Raw genomic sequence first — 18,764 nt, 5'->3', positions numbered from 1 at the left:
ACAGGGAGCTGTGTTGAAATTCTCTCTCTCTTTCTGCCCTTCAACTTCAACCTGTAAACATGTGTTCCATTTATACTAGTTTTTAAAGGGTATTTGCTGATTGGGACTGTTGTGTATGTTCAGAACAGCATAATTAAGTCTTGTTGGATAGGTTGAATTCTGTTCTTTGTGTTTAATTGTGTAATTTTGTGAATAACCTTTTGTCTGTTTTAAAATCTAATAGTCAACTTCGCTAACTAAATCCAGATAATTTTCACTTTTCATGTACCAAATCAAATTGCAAAGTTATGGTCTGGGCTGCCTGCTTAAGAACGTTTTGAGTGGTCTGGTTTAGTTTATCACAGCTTGGAGGCTCTTTGTGGTATTTTAAACAGTGAGTGGTAGGTGCTAGTGCCTTTATTTCGGGTGTTGGTTTGATTGGGTAGACAAGGTTTGGGATAGTAATGGCTCTTTCAATCACCAAACGTTTTCTGGACGTGGATGCAGTGACTTTGGAAGTTTTGCAAAAACTGAATAAGACTAAGTTGCACGAATTAGCAGAGAAGCTGGAATTGGAACAAACTGCTTCTGTGAGGAAAGGAGAGATAATTACAGCAGTAGCTCAGCATTTAAACTTGCTGGAGAAACCATCAGAATTTACAGAGATGGCAAGAATTCAATTGCAAATGAAGCAGCTTGAGTTAGAGGTGAGAGGCAAGGAAAAGGCAGCAGAAATGAAACTGTTTGAGTTACAGAAGAGAAAGGAAAAGAGAGAGCTTTTGACCTTCAAAAACTGACACTTAAAAAGGAAAGTCAGCTTAAAAGGTTAGAGATAAAGGCTGAGGGTCGGCTCAGTGAGGGAGTGAGGGTGAGCAAGCCCCTGGTAATTAGAAGCCTCATGAGAAACCCTTTAAGTATGTTCAAGCATTGCCTAAATTTGATGAGAAGGATGTGGAAGCCTTTCTCATCTCATTTGAAAAGGTGGCTAAACAAATGCAGTGGCCAATGGCAATGTGGGTTTTGTTGATCCAAGCAAACATTGTAGGTAGGGCTCATGAGGTATTTGCATCACTAACAGAGGAGGTATCTGGGGAGTATCAGGAGGTTAAAAAAGCCATTTTAAGGGGAGAGAGGGAGAGAGAGAGAGAGATAGAAAGAGAGATAAAACCTGCATAGTTACTGCCTTTGCTGTTTGAATTCATATATTGTTGGACATTGGAGTGCATCTGGGAAAATTAACGAACAGTGAAATTCACAACTGATCTTGGAGAAACTGTTGTATGAAGTTCACAGCACAGAATCAGATAAGTTAATCATTGGTTCAAGTGTGGCCTACAGAGAATCTGCAGTAGTGAGTGGCGTGGGTTCTTTCAGGATTACATGTTTTTGGAGATATGTCTCTTGATTAAACTTAAAATATAAGCCATATCTATTAATTTAACCTGGAGCAGTGTTTGTAGAGGAATAAGACGGTGTTAATTTCTGGGTCTGTAGATTGAGAAGGAGCAAAAATGGCCTTTAATAGAGTGATATGTACTTCTTGTCAGATGTGTGTGTTTAAAGAGAGTTTAAGGGTTATTGCAGATTACATCTGCCATAAATGCTATTGGCTGTGAATCTTATCAGATCAAATTGATCGGTTGGAGAGACAGTTAGGAGCAATGAGAAGTTTGCAACAGCAAAAGTATGTGATTGATGGCAGTTATAAGAAGTTGGGGGCAGGGAGTCTCAGATACAGTCACATAAATGGGTTAACTCCCGGAAAGGTAAGAGAGGTCAACAGTGAGTGCAGGAGTCGTTTGTGGATATACCCATTTCTAACAGGTATGCTGTTTTGGAAAACGTAGGGGGTGCTGGATTCTCAAGGGAACGTAGCACGAACAGCCAAGTTTCTGGTATTGAGACTGGCTCTAATGCAGTGAGGGATATATCAGGTTCCAAGAGAAAGATTGTGCAGGGAATTCTGTAGTCCGAGGTACTGACAGACATTTCTGTGGCCAGCAGCGAAAAAGCAGGATGGTATGTTGTTTCCCTGGTGCCAGGATCAAGGAAGTCTCAGACAGGGAGCAGAATGTTCTCACTGGGGAGAGGGGCCAGCAAGAGGTCATTATCCACATTGGAACCAATGACATAGGAAGGGGAAAGGTTGAGATTCTGAAAGGAGATCACAGGAAGTTAGGCAGAAATTTAAAAAGGTCCTCAAGAGTAGTAATATCTGGATTACTCCCTGTGCTATGAGCTAGAGAGGGCAGGAATAGGAGGATTGAGCAGATGAATGATGGCTGAGGAGCTGGTGTATGGGAGAAGGACTCACATTTTTGGATATTGGAATCTCTTTTGGGGTAGAAATGACCGGTATAAGGACGGATTGCACCTAAATTGGAAGGGGACTAACATACTGGCAGGGAAATTTGCGAGAGCTGCTTGGAAGGATTTAAACTAGTAAGGTGAGGGGGTGGGACCCAGGGAGATGGTGAAGAAAGAGATCAATCTGAGACAGGTACAGTTCAGAACAGAAGCGAGTCAAACAGTCAGGGCAGGCCGGGACAAGGAAGGACTAATAAATTAAACTGCATATATTTCAATGCAAGGGGCCTAACAGGGAAAGCAGATGAATTCAGGGCATGATCAGGAACATGGGACTGAGATACCACAGCAATTACAGAAACATGGCTCAGGGATGGGCAGGACTGGCAGCTTAATGTTCCAGGATACAAATTCTACAGGAAGGATAGAAAGGGAGGCAAGAGAGGAGGGGGAGTGGCAGTTTTGATAGGGGAAAGCATTACAGTTATGCTGAGGGAGGATATTCCTGCAGAAACATCCAGGGATGTCATTTGGGTGGAACTGAGAAATAAGAAAGGGATGATCACCTTATTGGGATTGTATTATAGACTCCCTAATAGAGGGAAATTGAGAAACAAACTTGTAAGGAGTTCTCAGCTATCTGTAAGAATAATAGGGTAGTTATGGTCGGGGATTTTAACTTTCCAAACATTGACTGGGACTGCCAGAGTGTTAAGGGTTTAGATGGAAAGGAAATTTGCCAAGTGTGTACAAGACAATTTTCTGATTCAGTATGTGGATGTACCTACTAGAGAAGGTGCAAAACCTGACCTATTCTTGGGAAATAAAGCAGGGCAGGTGACTGAGGTGTCAGTGGGGGAGCACTTTGGGGCTAGCGACCATAATTCTATTAGATTTAAAATAGTGATGGAAAAGGATAGACCAGACAGATCTAAAAGTTGAAGTTCTAAATTGGAGAAAGGCCAATTTTGATGGTATTAGGCAAGAACTTTCGAAAGCTGATTGGGGGCAGATGTTTGCAGGTAAAGGGACGTCTGGAAAATGGGAAGCCTTCAGAAATGAGATAATGAGAATCCAGAGAAAGTATATTCATGACAGGGTGAAAGGAAGACTGGTAGGTATAGGGAATGCTGGATAACTAAAGAAATTCAGGGTTTGATTAAGAAAAAGAAGGAAGCAAAAGAAGGTATAGGCAGGATAGATCAAGAGAATACAAGAGTATAAACACATAGGAGTATACTTAAGAGGGAAATCAGAAGGACAAAAAGGGGACATGATATAGCTTTGGCAAATAGAATTAAGGAGAATCCAAAGAGTTTTTACATTAAGGACAAAAGGTAACTAGGGAGAGAATAGGGCCCCTAAAAGATCAGCAAGGCGGCCTTTGTGTGGAGCTGCAGAAAATGGGGGAGATACTAAATGAGTATTTTGCATCAGTATTTACTGTGGAAAAGGACATGGAAGATATAGACTGCAGGGAAATAGATGGTGACATTTTGCAAAATGTCCACATTACAGAAGAGGAAGTGCTGGATGTCTTGAAACGGGTAAAGGTAGATAAACCCCCAGGATCTGATCAGGTGTACGCTACAACTCTGTGGGAAGCTAGAGAAGTGATTGCTGGGCCTCTTGCTGAGATATCTGTATCATCGGTCGTCACAGGTGAGGTGCTAGAAGACTGGAGGTTGGAAAACATGGTGCCACTGTTTAAGAAGGGTGGTAAGGACAAGCCAGGGAACTATAGACCAGTGAGCCTGACCTCGGTGGTGCGCAAGTTGTTGGAGGGAATCCTGAGGGACAGAATGTACATGTATTTGGAAAGGCAAGGACTGATTAGGCATAGTCAACATGGCTTTGTGCATGGAAAATCATGTCTCACAAAACTGATTGAGATTTTTTGAAGAAGTAACAAAGAGGATTGATGAGGGCAGAGCGGTAGATGTGATCTATATAGAATTCAGTAAGGCGTTCGACAAGGTTCCCCATGGGAGACTGATTAGCAAGGTTAGATCTCACGGAATACAGGGAAAACTAGCCATTTGGATACAGAACTGGCTCAAAGGTATAAGACAGACGGTGGTGGTGGAGGGTTGTTTTTCAGACTGGAGGCCTGTGACCAGTGGAGTGCCACAAGGATCTGTGCTGGGTCCTCTACTTTTTATTGGATTTGGATGCAAGCATAAGAGGTACAGTTAGTAAGTTTGCAGATGACATCAAAATTGGGGGTGTAGTGGACAGTGAAGCAGGTTACCTCAGATTACAACAGGATCTGGACCAGATGGGCCAATGGGCTGAGAAGTGGCAGATGGAGTTTAATTCAGATAAACGTGAGGTGTTGCATTTTGGGAAAGGAAATCTTAGCAGGACTTATACACTTTATGGTAAGGTCCTAGGGAGTGTTGCTGAACAAAGTGACCTTGGAGTGCAGGTTCATAGCTCCTTGAAAGTGGAGTCACAGGTATATAGGATAATGAAGAAGGCGTTTGATATGCATTCCTTTATTGGTCAGAGTATTGAATACAGGGGTTGGGAAGTCATGTTGTGGCAGTACAGGACATTGGTTAGGCCACAGTTGGAATACTGCATGCAGTTCTGGTCTCCTTCCTATCAGAAAGATGTTGAAACTTGAAAGGGTTCAGAAAAGATTTACAAGGATGTTGCCAGGGTTGGAGGATTTGAGCTATCAGGAGAGGCTGAACAGGCTGGGGCTGTTTTCCCTGGAGCATCAGAGGCTGAGGGGTGACCTTATAGAGGTTTACAAAATTTGAGGGGCATGGATAGGGTAAATAGGCAAAGTCTTTTCCCTGGGGTCGGGGTGTCCAGAACTATAGGGCATAGGTTTAGGGTGAGAGGAGAAAGATATAAAAGAGATGTATGGGGCAATGTTTTCACGCAGAGGGTGGTACGTGTATGGAATGAGCTGCCGGAGGATGTGGTGGAGGCTGGTATATTTGCAACATTTAAGAGGCATTTGGATGGGTATATGAATAGGAAGGGTTTGGAGGGATATGGGCCGGGTGCTGGCAGTTGGGACTAGATTGGGTTAGGATATCTGGTCAGCATGGATGGGTTGGACCGAAGGGTCTGTTTCCGTGCTGTACAATTCTATGACTCGAACTGCATATGAGTTTGTACCAGAAGCTTAGAGACAATGATTCAGGAATCGAAGGAGGGACCCTGGTCAAACCTATATTGAGTTTGAAGGATCAAACAGAGTAATTTCAATAAATGGATTAGAGCTTTAAGAATCATGAAAACCTATGATGCCTTTAGATATAATTATTTTTGAGGAATTCAAAAATTCACTGCCTGAACTCATGTGGAGGAGCAGAGAGTTAAAACAGCGAGGTTAGCAGCTGAAGTGGCTGATGATTATGAGCTGGTCCATAAAACTTGGTTTGGTTTCCAGAATCAACTTCAGTCCATGAGGGATAGAAATTGGGGCGAAGAGAAATTTTCATGTGGAAAGGGAATGGTAGATCTCAGTGAAGATCATAAGGATAACTTACCACAGGGTAAAAAAGAAACCCTTGATGGGGACAAAGAAGTTAAAAAGCTCCGATGTTTCATTGTAATAAAGTGGGCCACACCAAATCACAGTGTTGGTGGGCTAGGAGAAAGCCAGATGTAGGAAAACAGACAAGCCTGGACTAGTAGCAAAAAGCACAAGGGAAGTTAGACAATTGCCTCAGAATCTACAAGATGTTCAGAGGTTGATTAAGGAGGATGTGCCAGATCTGCTTAAAAAATATACGTGCAAGGGTGAAGTTTATTCACATCGGACAGGAATAATAGGTAAGGAGGTTACAATATTAAGGGACACAGGATCCTCTCAGTCAGTAATGCTGAAGGATGAGCAGTTATGCACTCCTCAGGGATTATTGCCAGAAATGCTACTGGTAACAGAAAATCATGGTGAGACAAAAAGTGTTCATTTATGTAAAGTGAGGCGAGAGAGTCCAGAGAAGAGTGGAGAATTTGTGGTAGGAGTACGGGACAAACTCTCAGCTCCAGGAATACAATTTGTCCTTGCAAATGATACAGCTTATTCACCTGTAGGTGTGCTGCCTACTCTACTTGAAAAGACATGGAGAATGTTTATCCAGAAATTTTTCCTGATTGTGTGATCACAAGATGAAGCAGGAGAGATCAAAAGGCACAGAAAGAAAGCTGACACAGCTTTGTCAGAAACTTCTTTCGATCAGATATATGGATCAGATAAGGAGCAAATAGGTAAACATGCAAGTATCTTTGCCTCTACTAAGCTGATTGAATTACAGCAGAAGGATGAGGAATTAAAACAGTTATATCAAAAGGCGTACACAGAGAAAGAAAGTGAATGCATTCCTGTGTGCTATTACTTAGCAAATGATGTCTTAATGAGGAAATGGAGACCATCACACATTCAAGCAGATGAGAAACAGGAAGAGATTCATCAAATTGTTTCGCCTGTAGGGTATAGGAAGGAGGCACCATGAATGGCACATGAGCTACAACTTGGAGACCATTTAGGAGTGAGGAAAACATAGGCTAAAATACAAATACATTTTTACTGGCTTGGACTACACAAAGATACAGTTGAACTTTGCCAGACGTGTCATACATGTCAGCTAATTGGAAAACCACAGGCAGTAATAAAACCTGCACCTTTAATCCCTATTCCAGCATTTGAGGAAACCTTCACAAGACTCTTGATTAATTATGTGGGTCCCCTACCTCAAACAAAAAGTGAGAATAAGTCTTTATTAACAATAATGGATTGTTACACAACATCACAGCTAAAAGGGCTGTAGAAGCATTACTTAAATGTTTAATGAGATACGGACTAGCAATAGAGATCTAGTCAGATCAAGGATCAAAGTTCACATCCAAACTATTCAAGGAGGTTATGGATAACTTGGGAATAAAGCAATTTAAATTGACTGCATACCATCCGGAATCACGGGGAACATAGGGATGGCATCAAACACCAAAGACCATGTTGAGGGCTTGTGGTCAGGATTATCCAGATGCGTGGGATAAGGGAATTCAGTTTGTACTTTTTTGATCAGCGATGCACCAAACGAATTGACCAAATTCAGCCCATTTGAATTAATTATTGGGCATGAAGTAAGGGGACCATTAAAACTGATTAAGGAGAAATTAATATGTCAGAATTCAGAGACCACTCATTTGGAATACGTGCCAAATTTTAGGGAACGATTAAATAGAGCTGGAGGGCTGGCTAGACAGCATTTAAAAGGTATCACAACATACAATGAAACAGGAAGCAGATAAGAGATCACAAGTGCACAATTTTGCAATTGGGGATCAGGTATTTGTGTTACTTCCAGTAACAGATGAGCCTTTAAAGGCAAGGTTTAGTGGGCTGTATCAAATTGAGAGGAAATTGAGTGAGGTGAACTACTCGATAAGGACTCCAGACAGGAAGAAATCTCACAAAGTGTGTCATGTGAATATGCTGTAGAGATATTTTGACAGGGAAGGAAAGCAAGAGGAGAAGGTGTTAATGATGACAGCACAGAAGGAAGAACCAAGTTCAGGAGATTCTGAATTGGACATTCCTCAAATCAAATTGGACAGTGAGGAAGTTGTCAAAAATTGGGATAAATTATTCAGTTACCTTCCACAAGAAAATAGAAATGATCTGAAAGACTTATTACTATCACATGGGGAGATATGCAGAAATACACTCGGAAGTACTGACCTAATTGTGTATGACGTAGATAAGGAGATGCTGTTCCGATTAAGCAATATCCTTACAGGCATAACCTTCTAAAGTTGGCACAGGTTCAGAACGAGATAGAGCGCATGCTCCAAGGTGGCATAATCAAAGTGAGTTACAGTGACTGGACTTCATCTATAGTCATGGTGCCAAAGCCAGATAGTGCCCAACAGTTATGTGTGGACTATCACAAAGTCAACGCCATTACAAAGACTGATGCATATCCAATTCCACAGTTAGAGGACTGTGTTGAAAATGCGTGACAAGCAATTCACATTTCCAGGTTGGATTTGCTCAGAGGCTTCTGACAAGTACCTCTATAGAGAGAGAGCAAAGGCAATTTCAGCTTTCGTAACGCCAAATGGACAATATCAGTTCAAAGTCATGCCATTTGGTATGAAAAATGTTCCAGCCACATTTCAGAGACTGACTAAGAAGGTCATTGCCAGATTACCCAACTGTGTGGTGTATATTGATGACCTAGTGATTTTTAGTCACTCATAGAAGGAACATTTCCAGCATTTATTGGACTTGTTTGATCGACTTGGGAAGGCAGGCATAGATAATAGACAATAGGTGCAGGAGTAGGCCATTCTGTCCTTCGAGCCAGCATCACCATTCATTATGATCATGGCTAATCATCCTCAATCAGTATCCTGTTCCTGCCTTATCCCCATAACCCTTGATTCCACCATCTTTAGGAGCTCTATCCAACTCTTTCTTGAAAGTATCCAGGGACTGGGCCTCCACAGCCTTCTGGGGCAGAGCATTCCACACACCCACCACTCTCTGGGTGAAGAAGTTTCTCCTCAACTCTGTTCTAAATGGCCTACCCCTTATTTTTAAACTGTCTCCTCTGGTTTGGGTCTCACCCATCAGCTTGGTAGTCAACCTAGCTAAAAGTGAATTTGTCAAAGCCCAAGTTATCTTCCTGGGCCACGTTATTGCACATGGACAAATGGCCTTATGAGATGCGAAAAATGAAAGTAATTGGGGAATTTCCCACACAGTCACCAAAAATAGCAGTACTACGGTTCCTGGGATTGAGTGGATTTTACTGTAAATTTGTGCAGAACTTTAGCAATGTGGCTGTTCCACTTACTGAATTGTTAAAGAAGGGCAAGATGTTGCAGTGGGACAGCGGACTGTCAAAGGCATTTGACAGCCTAAAATCAGCGTTAACCACTGCCCCAGTATTAGCCACACCAGATAACACAAAGCCTTTCAAGGTGCCTGTCAATGGTAGTGATGTGGGTGTCGTAATGGTGCTGCTGCAGGAGGGTGATGAGGGAACAGAAAGACCCATCAGGTATTTTTCCAGGGAGTTGAACATTCACCAACAGAAATATTCAACGGTGGAGAAAGAGACTTTAAGCTTGGTGTTGGCATTACAACATTTCAGTGTTTATGTTACCAGCAATGCATCTGAGATAATTGTACACACTGATCACAACCCATTGACATTTGTGGAAAGATTTAAGGACAAAAATGCCAGACTGTTTAGATGGAGATTGTTATTGCAGCTGTTCAAGTTGACAATTGTGCATGTGGCAGGTCATGAAAACCGTGCATCATCGATAACTTGAATGAGACAGAGGCATTCGGTAGAGGGTGTACTGTGGCCTATTTACATGTTTAATAGTGTATATGTGTGTTTAAACTATAAACCGAGTTTTGAAGAATTAAAAATGAAGCCATCTTTAGCATTGATGGGGTTTTTTTAGTGGGGGAGGTGGAAGGTCTCACAAAGCTAGTCCTTCTTATCTAAAAGCTGTCCCTTGGCTCAAGGAGACTCTGTCCTTGATTTTTATTCCAAGGGGCAATAAACCAGGCCGGGCTCCAATCAGTCTGGTTTGGTACAGAGATGAAAAGGATTTTGAGAGGCCTTTTGTTTATATATAAACAGGTGAGACTTCAAGCCAAAGTGGTCATGCGTTAGAAGTGACCTGTATAAAGAAAGGGAAGTGGTCACCTCTCTCTCTCTTTCTCTCTCTCTGAGCTGAGCAATTTTAGTTCAGTCTTGAACTGGTTGGAAGTTCTACAGGGAGCTGCGTGGAAACTCTCTCACTCTCTCTTTATGTCCTTCAATTTCAACCTGTAAGCATGTATTCCATTTATTTAAAGGGAGTTTGTTTATTGGGACTGGTGTATATATTTGGAACAGCATAATTAAGTCTTGTTGGATTGGTTGAGTTCTGCAGAGGTTCTTTATTCCATTCTTTGTGTTTCATTGTGTAATTTGTGAATAAAGTTTTGTCTGTTTTAAAATCTAGTAGTCAACCTAGCTAACTCAATCCAGGTAATTTTCACTGTACGCTTACCGAAACAAATTGCAAAGCTATGGTCTCAGCTGCCTGCTTAAGAATGTTTTGAGTGGTCTGGCTTAGTCCATAACACAGGGTAACTCGGTAAGTTGGATCCAAAACTGGCTCAGTGGTAGGACAGAATGTTTGGTGGTAGAAGGCTGTGCGTGTGAGCATGTGTGTGCACGCGCGATGACTGGAGCCTGGTGTGCAATGGTGTATCAGACATCACAGCTGGGTCCCTTATTTTTTGTGATATTCATAAATGATGTCAAGCGGGGGATGACGAGTTTGCTGATGACTTAACAATTGACTGGGTAGTTGACAGTGACGAAGAAGGTATTAGATTAAAGGAGGATATAAAAGGATTGGTCAGAAGGACAGTTCAGTGGCAGATGGAATTTAATCATAATAAATGTGAGGTAGTGAATTTTGGAAAAGGAACAATGGAGTACTCAATGAATGGCAAGAAGGGACAGAGGAACAGAGGGTTCTTGGGGTGCTCAACCACAAATCTCTGAAGGTGGCAAGACAGGTCAATAGAGTAGTTAAGAAAATTAACCAAGTTGATACCAGGTGCTTGCCTTTATCAGTCCTGGTATAGACTATAACAGTAGGTAGATTTTGTTTGATCTGTTCAGGATTTTGGTTAGACCACAGCAAGAGTACTGTGTGCAGATCTGGTCACTGTGCTGTTGGCAGGATATGGCTGCATTGGAGGGGACACAAAAGAGATTCACCAGTGTGTTGCCTGAGATGGAGCATTTCAGCTCTAGAAAAGCTGGATAAGCTTGAGTTATTTTCTTTAGAGCAAATAATGTTGAAGGGGGACCTGATAAAGATGTATAAAGATTTTGAGAGACACAGAGTCAGATAGACAGGACAGAAACAGACCCCTCAGTCCAATTTGTCTGTGCTGACCAGATATCCTGAATCCAGTCCCATTTGCCAGCATTTGGGCCAAACTCCTCTAAACCCTTCCTATTCATACAACCACCCAGATGTCCGTTAAATGTTGTAATTGTACCAGCCTCCATCACTTCCTCTGGCAGCTCATTCAATATATGCACTACCCTTAGCATGAAAAAATTACCCCTTAGGTCTCCCTTTTAAATCTTTCCCCTCTCACCTTAAACCTATGCCCTCTAGTTTGAGACTCCCTCACCCACTCCAGAGAAAAGATCTAGTCTATTTGCCCTACCCATGCCCTCATGATTTTATAAATTTCTATAAAAGTCATCAGCAGCCTCCAAGACTCCAGGAAAAACAGCCCCAGCATGTTCAGTCTCGCCCTATAGTTCAAACCCGTCAGCCCCAGCAACATCCATGTAAACCTTTTCCGAACCCTTTCAAATTTCACAACATCCTTCCTATGGCAGGGAGACCAGAATTGTACACAATATTCCACAAGTGGCCTAACCAATACCCTGCTCAGTCATAACTTTATCTCCCAACTCCTATACTCAATACACTGACCAATAAAGGGAAGCCTAACAAATGCCTTCTTCACTGTTCTATCTACCTGTCATTCTTTCCAAGGTCTTTTTTTCAGCAATATTCCTCAGGACCTCACCATTAAGTGTATACGTCCTGCCCTGATTTGCCTTTCCAAAATGCAGAATCTTTCATTTATCCAAATTAAACTCCAACAGCCACTCAGCCCATTGGCCCATCTGATCAAGATCTCCAGGTACTCTGAGGTAACCTTTTTCGATGTCCACTACCATGTCCAATTCTGATGTCAGCTGCAAACTTACTAATCATATCTCATATATTCATATCCAAATCATTTATATAAATGATGAAAAGCAATGGACCCAGCATCGATCCTTGTGGCACCTCGCTGGTCACATGACACATGGCAAGATGAATAGAAAGCAGCTGCTCCCCTCAGTCAAAGGGTCAATAACAAGGGGACATAATTTTAATGCAAAAGATTTTGTAGATAAGAAATGTTTTCATCCAGAGAGTGGTCGAGATTTTGATTACCTTTCCTGGGTGTGTAGTTGAGGCAGAAAACCTCACAATCTTTAAAAAATAGTTTGATGAGCGCTTGAAATGTCATAACATTCAATGCTATGGGCCTAGTGTAGGAAAGTGGGACTAGCGTAAACAACTGAATAATTTTGGATGCACAGACTCAAAGGGATTATTCTATACCATATGATAAATCCTGATGAAGGGCTTATGCGCGAAGTTGTTTCTCCTGTTCCTCAGATGCTGCCCGACCTGTTGTACTTTTCCAGCACCTCACTCTCGACTCTGATCTTCAGGATCTGCAGTCCTCACTTTCTCCACATATGATTCAATGATGGATTTGAAAATGAAAAATCTTGCCTGGGTAATTTTTTTTTGAGGAACTAATACTGGGGATAGACAATGGCAATGCAATGAATATCTGGGTATTCAAAAGGGCTTTGATAGGATTAAATTAGATTACTTACAGTGTGGAAACAGGCCCTTCGGCCCAACAAGTCCACACCGACCCGCCGAAGCGCAACCCACCCATACCCCTACATTTACCCCTTACCTAACATTACGGGCAATTTTAGCATGGCCAATTCACCTAACCTGCACATCTTTGGACTGTGGGAGGAAACCAGAGCACCCGGAGGAAACCCACGCAGACACTGGGAGAATGTGCAAACTCCACACAGTCAGTCGCCTGAGTCAGGAATTGAACCCAGGTCTCTGGCGCTGTGAGGCAACAGTGCTAACCACTGTGCCACCGTGCTGCCCACGATACCCCAAAATAAATGATTGATTATGGTCAGTGAATGTAGAGTCAGGGACAAGCAGCAGAATGGATTTGTCACTGTCTTCAGGACAATTAGAGAGTGGTGTAAAAAGGAGTTAATCAGAGTGACAAAGTGGGAGATGGTATTCCACAAGGTTCAGTGCTGGGTCCACTGCCGTTCACAAATTGCACTAATAACGTGGACTTTGGAGTCAAAAATATAATTCCTAAATTTTTGACTGATACCAAATTCTATGATGAAGACAGTCAACACAGAAAACTGCAACAAATTAGAGCAGGACAGATTAAAATTCAGAATGGGAAATAATTATCAAATGCAGGATCAACTCAGACAAACATGAAGCTATACACTTCAGTAGGAAAATGTTGGAGGTCACTTATCACACAAAGCGCCAGCGTGACTTTGGGAGAGGAATCGAGGGATCTCAGATACAAATACATTGAAAGCTGTGCCATAGGTTATCAAGACCAGAACAATCAGTTTTATTTCCAGAGGGAGAGAAGGGGAGTCATGTTGTAGCTGCACTGAACCCTGGTGAGAGCACACGTCAGCTACTGTGTTCAGTTCTGGTCACTGTAAGGCACTGAATGGTCGTGGAGGGACATTGATGAGGACAATACTGGAAAGGCATGAGTTTACCCATTAGGAAGAGATTCACAGACTGGGTTTCTGTTCATTTGCAAAATCACAAAGAGCTGGCCGCATGAATGTGAGTGAAGCAAGAATACAGGTGTTGGCTGGTTTAATGCAGCCCACATGAACGAGGTATAGACATATCATTCAGCTTGCTTCACTATACAATAAGGTTGTGGCTGTTTATTTAGAATTCTATGTTCCCACCTACCATGACAAATTTTGATTGCTCTTCCTAGCAGGAATTTATCCTCTTGTCTTAAAAATGTTTAATGACTCCCACTTTTACCATCGTATGAGGCAGAGTTCCAAAGTTGCACAACATTCAGACAAAAAAGATCTGATCCCTAAATCAGCAATCCCTAATTTTAAAACAGTTCTGGATCACGCCCACAAAAGGAAACATCCTTCTGATATCTATTTTAATAAGATTGTTCAGGATCTTATACATTTCAATCAAATCACCCCTCTCACACATCGAAGCCCCAGTGCAAACAAGCCCAGTCTGTCCAAACTTTCCTAACCCTCCTCTGAACCACCACCACCAAATCATTTAGATCCTTCCTCAAGGAAGGAGGCACAATATTCCTGGGGGATCGCTGAGTAACTGAAGCATCACACAGGAACATAGGAATTAGGGGAAGATGGCCATTTAACACACTGAGTCCGCTCCATAGTTCAACATGATCATGGACCACCCACGCCCTCCACCTCCTCCAGGATTTTCGCTTCCCCGGTCCCCAACGCCTTATTTTCACTATGGACATCCAGTCCCTGTACACCTCCATCCCCCATCACGAAGGACTCAAAGCCCTCCGCTTCTTCCTTTCCCGCCGCACTAACCAGTACCCTTCCACTGACACCCTCCTTCGACTGACTGAACTGGTCCTCACCCTGAATAACTTCTCTTTTCAATCCTCCCACTTCCTCCAAACTAAAGGAGTTGCCATGGGCACCCGCATGGGCCCCAGCTATGCCTGCCTCTTCGTAGGATATGTGGAACAGTCCATCTTCCGCAACTACACTGGCACCACCCCCCACCTTTTCCTCCGCTACATCGATGACTGTATCGGCGCTGCCTCGTGCTCCCACGAGGAGGTTGAACAGTTCATCAACTTTACTAACACCTTCCATCCCGACCTGAAATTCACCTGGACTGTCTCAGACTCCTCCCTCCCCTTCCTAGACCTTTCCATTTCTATCTCGGGCGACCGACTCAACACAGACATCTATTATAAACCGACTGACTCCCACAGCTACCTGGACTACACCTCCTCCCACCCTGCCCCCTGTAAAAACGCCATCCCATATTCCCAATTCCTTCGTCTCCGCCGCATCTGCTCCCAGGAGGACCAATTCCAACACCGCACAACCCAGATGGCCTCCTTCTTCAAGGACCGCAGATTCCCCCCAGACGTGATCGACGATGCCCTCCACCGCATCTCCTCCACTTCCCGCTCCTCCGCCCTTGAGCCCCGCTCCTCCAACCGCCACCAAGACAGAACCCCACTGGTTCTCACCTACCACCCCACCAACCTGCGCATACAACGTATTATCCGCCGCCATTTCCGCCACCTCCAAACGGACCCCACCACCAAGGATATATTTCCCTCCCCTCCCCTATCAGCATTCCGCAAGGACCACTCCCTTCGTGACTCCCTTGTCAGATCCACACCCCCCACCAACCCAACCTCCACCCCCGGCACCTTCCCCTGCAACCGCAGGAAATGTAAAACTTGCGCCCACACCTCCACACTCACTTCCCTCCAAGGCCCCAAGGGATCCTTCCATATCCGCCACAAGTTCACCTGTACCTCCACACACATCATCTATTGCATCCGCTGCACCCGATGTGGCCTCCTCTATATTGGTGAGACAGGCCGCTTACTTGCGGAACGCTTCAGAGAACACCTCTGGGCCGCCCGAACCAACCAACCCAATCACCCCGTGGCTCAACACTTTAACTCCCCCTCCCACTCCACCGAGGACATGCAGGTCCTTGGACTCCTCCACCGGCAGAACACAACTACACGACGGCTGGAGGAGGAGCGCCTCATCTTCCGCCTGGGAACCCTCCAACTACAAGGTATGAATTCAGATTTCTCCAGCTTCCTCATTTCCCCTCCCCCCACCTTGTCTCAGTCGGTTCCCTCAACTCAGCACCGCCCTCCTAACCTGCAATCCTCTTCCTGACCTCTCCGCCCCCACCCCACTCCGGCCTATCACCCTCACCTTGACCTCCTTCCACCTATCCCACCTCCATCGCCCCTCCCCCTAGTCCCTCCTCCCTACCTTTTATCTCAGCCGGCTTGGCTCTCTCTCTCTTATTCCTGATGAAGGGCTTATGCTCGAAACGTCGAATTCTCTATTCCTGAGATGCTGCCTAACCTGCTGTGCTTTGACCAGCAACACATTTGCAGCTGTGATCGTCTACCCCAAACCACACTCCACCTCTCTCCCTATGCCCTTTGCCACCTTTGCCTCTTAACATCTATTTCTTTATTAAATATATTCAGTGACTTGGCCTCCACAGCCTTCAGTGGTAGAGAATTCCACAGGTCCATCCTGCCAAGTCTCTAGAGACTATGACTCTGATTCTAGGTCCCTGGCCACTGTAGCACCTCCAGTCAGCCCAGCCCTGCCAGAATTTTATATACTTCATTCAGATCTTCTCTCATTCCAGAAAACTCCAGAGAATACAGACCTGATTAGCTGGTTTCCAGCATCTGCAAGTGGGGGTGGGGTGGGAGAGCGAAGGGGGAATGAGGATGGAAAATGTAGTAAGGGTGATCAGATAGAGAGAGGGGGCACATGGGGGAGGAGAAAGACGAGAGGGAAAAATGAGGGAGGAGTTGAACACGTTAAATGTCGGTTGTTATTACCGGTTGAAACGGTCCAGTAAAACCAAGTGTTAAAAGGATAAGTCCTGGCCGTACCGGAATCTCCAGGACACTCGGCCCATTCACTTGACACTCTCCCCGAGGGTAAGGGACAGATGTTAAAATAATCTAGAATTCCCATAATTCTGATTTTTTTTTTATTTTGAAACCCAATATGAGTTTTGTTTTTCCCCCTACAGCGAGACCGTGTGTAGATAATTCGGAGTGAAATCGGAGCGAGGCAGAGGGAGGTCTACAGCAACTGGAGCCTTATTGAGGGTCAGAGGCAGGGGCTTGGATCCCTCTCCCCGGAGCCCAAAGCCATCGCCTCTTCCTTTTCCCCAATTCCAAAATAAACATCCGCACCCCCATCCCATCCCATCCCATCCCATCCCATCCGCACCCCCATCCCATCCCAACCCCCATCCCATCCCATCCCATCCCATCCGCACCCCCATCCCATCCCATCCCATCCCATCCCAAACCCACATTCTCTCCGAATAATTACAATGAGGACATTTATTCAATGCAGAGTCTCCTCCCACCCGCATCGAGAATTTTTTCCTCAATCTCCGCACAAAAATAATCTAAAGACAGCGGTTTTCCAGAAGCCGGCACTCCCCTGGGTTTTGGGGAATGGGGGGGGGGGGGTGAGGGGGTGGGGGTTTATGTGAAACCCCGAGCGGGTCCCGGGGAAAGGGGCGGATTCTCTGTAAATTGTCGGTGAAACAGACTAACGCCCGCCCCCGGATAACGAAGGACTTACCGCCGAGAATCAGCGCAGACACAGAGAGAGAACTCGGAGCAGCTGCACAATCAGGAGCCGATCACGATTGAGACAGACTCGCACAGAAAGATCCCAAACTCCAAGCAGCAGCGTCCGCTCACATTGACGCAGGAACACATCGCCCCGCCCAGAACACAGCCCCCGGGCACTGAGGGCAACTCAGAGGGAGGGAGCCACTGGGGGGTAAACTGGAGACAGATATCACAGAGGGCTCAGGGGGTTTTGTAGACTATTGGTGAGGAGCTGAGGGAGAGTAACAGACAATATTGGGGCAATGGGGGGGGTAACTGAAGAGGGGGCAGCTGTGTTGCAGAGGACACTTGAGGGCAAATGGAAAGAGGAGATGGAGACTGGGTAGGCAACAATTCCCTGAATGTCCTGTAGAGGGCACTGAGCTCTTGGAGTGGATGTGTGATGGGGCAACTAGGGTTATGAAGACAATGTGATTTGCAATTGGGGCAACTGAGTTTGGAGGCAAGTTATGGGGTTGACACTCGTGGTGGGACGGCAGCCCCCCCCCTGTCAGCCGGAGGGGGGGAGAGGGAATGTGCCCCCCTTCACTCTGACTCTGGCTGGGGGTAGTCCCGTCTCCTCTCTCTGGGAGGGTAGAGCTGTGAACGTGGCACGAAGTGAGCCCCTATCACTCTCTGTATTACCGTGCGTCAGTGCTCGGTGTAGGAAGGTGGGGAACGTGATGCAGATGAAAAGGACAGAGCTTGTGGTCCGAAACCAGAGCCTGACGCAGGCTGAGTCAATGCCAATGACGTCAGCATGTGTCTGAGGCACATTCTTGGGAAAAGGGTGGGAGAGATTAACGGAACCACTGTCAACAACATGTCATCATAAGGGATGAGTGAAACATTTTCAGAAATGCTTTTTTCTTTGTGAAATTCAGCCTTCTTTTCATTCAGGGGATGTGTGCATGACTGGATAGGTCAGATTTTATTGCCTTTCCCGAGTTGAGAAGGTGGTATTGAGCTGCCTTCTTGCAGCCAATGTGGTGTAGATAAATCCATAATGCTATTGGGGAAGGAATTCCACACTTTTCACCCAGTAAGAGTGAAAGAGCGATAGTCGGAATGCTGAGTGGCTGGGAGTGGAACTTGCAGGTGGTGGTGTTCCCAATATCTTAAGTGGTTGAATTCAGGGATTTGAAAAGTGTTGTTCCATCTCTGGATTCTCAACAAAGCAGGATCTAATCTTTGTCACTCTCCATTCAACTATATTACCATCACTAAATCTCCCACTGTCAACATCCTGGGGTTACCACTCACCTGAAAATGAACTTGATCAGCTTTATTAATACTGAGAAAGTGAGGACTGCAGATGATGGAGATCAGAGTTCAAACGTGTGATACTAAAAAAGCACAGCAGGTCAGGCAGCATTTGAGG

The 18,764-nt window shown here is 44.6% G+C and overlaps 1 protein-coding gene across 1 annotated transcript in view; it reads right to left on the bottom strand.

Annotated features, from left to right (window-relative positions):
• slc6a17 (solute carrier family 6 member 17) overlaps positions 1-17,426 on the bottom strand; it is a 105,276-nt gene extending 87,850 nt beyond the window's left edge. The window contains exon 1 of the mRNA XM_060845035.1: positions 17,352-17,426. The gene's annotated coding sequence lies outside the window, so the exon portion shown is untranslated. The remainder of the gene's footprint in view (positions 1-17,351) is intronic.
• Positions 17,427-18,764: the final 1,338 nt, after the last annotated feature.

The sequence above is a fragment of the Hemiscyllium ocellatum genome, chromosome 26 (genome assembly GCF_020745735.1).
Source record: "Hemiscyllium ocellatum isolate sHemOce1 chromosome 26, sHemOce1.pat.X.cur, whole genome shotgun sequence".
Lineage (NCBI taxonomy): Eukaryota > Metazoa > Chordata > Chondrichthyes > Orectolobiformes > Hemiscylliidae > Hemiscyllium > Hemiscyllium ocellatum.
Note: the sequence above shows the minus strand (reverse complement) of the source record. Positions and strands in the feature narration are given on the sequence as shown.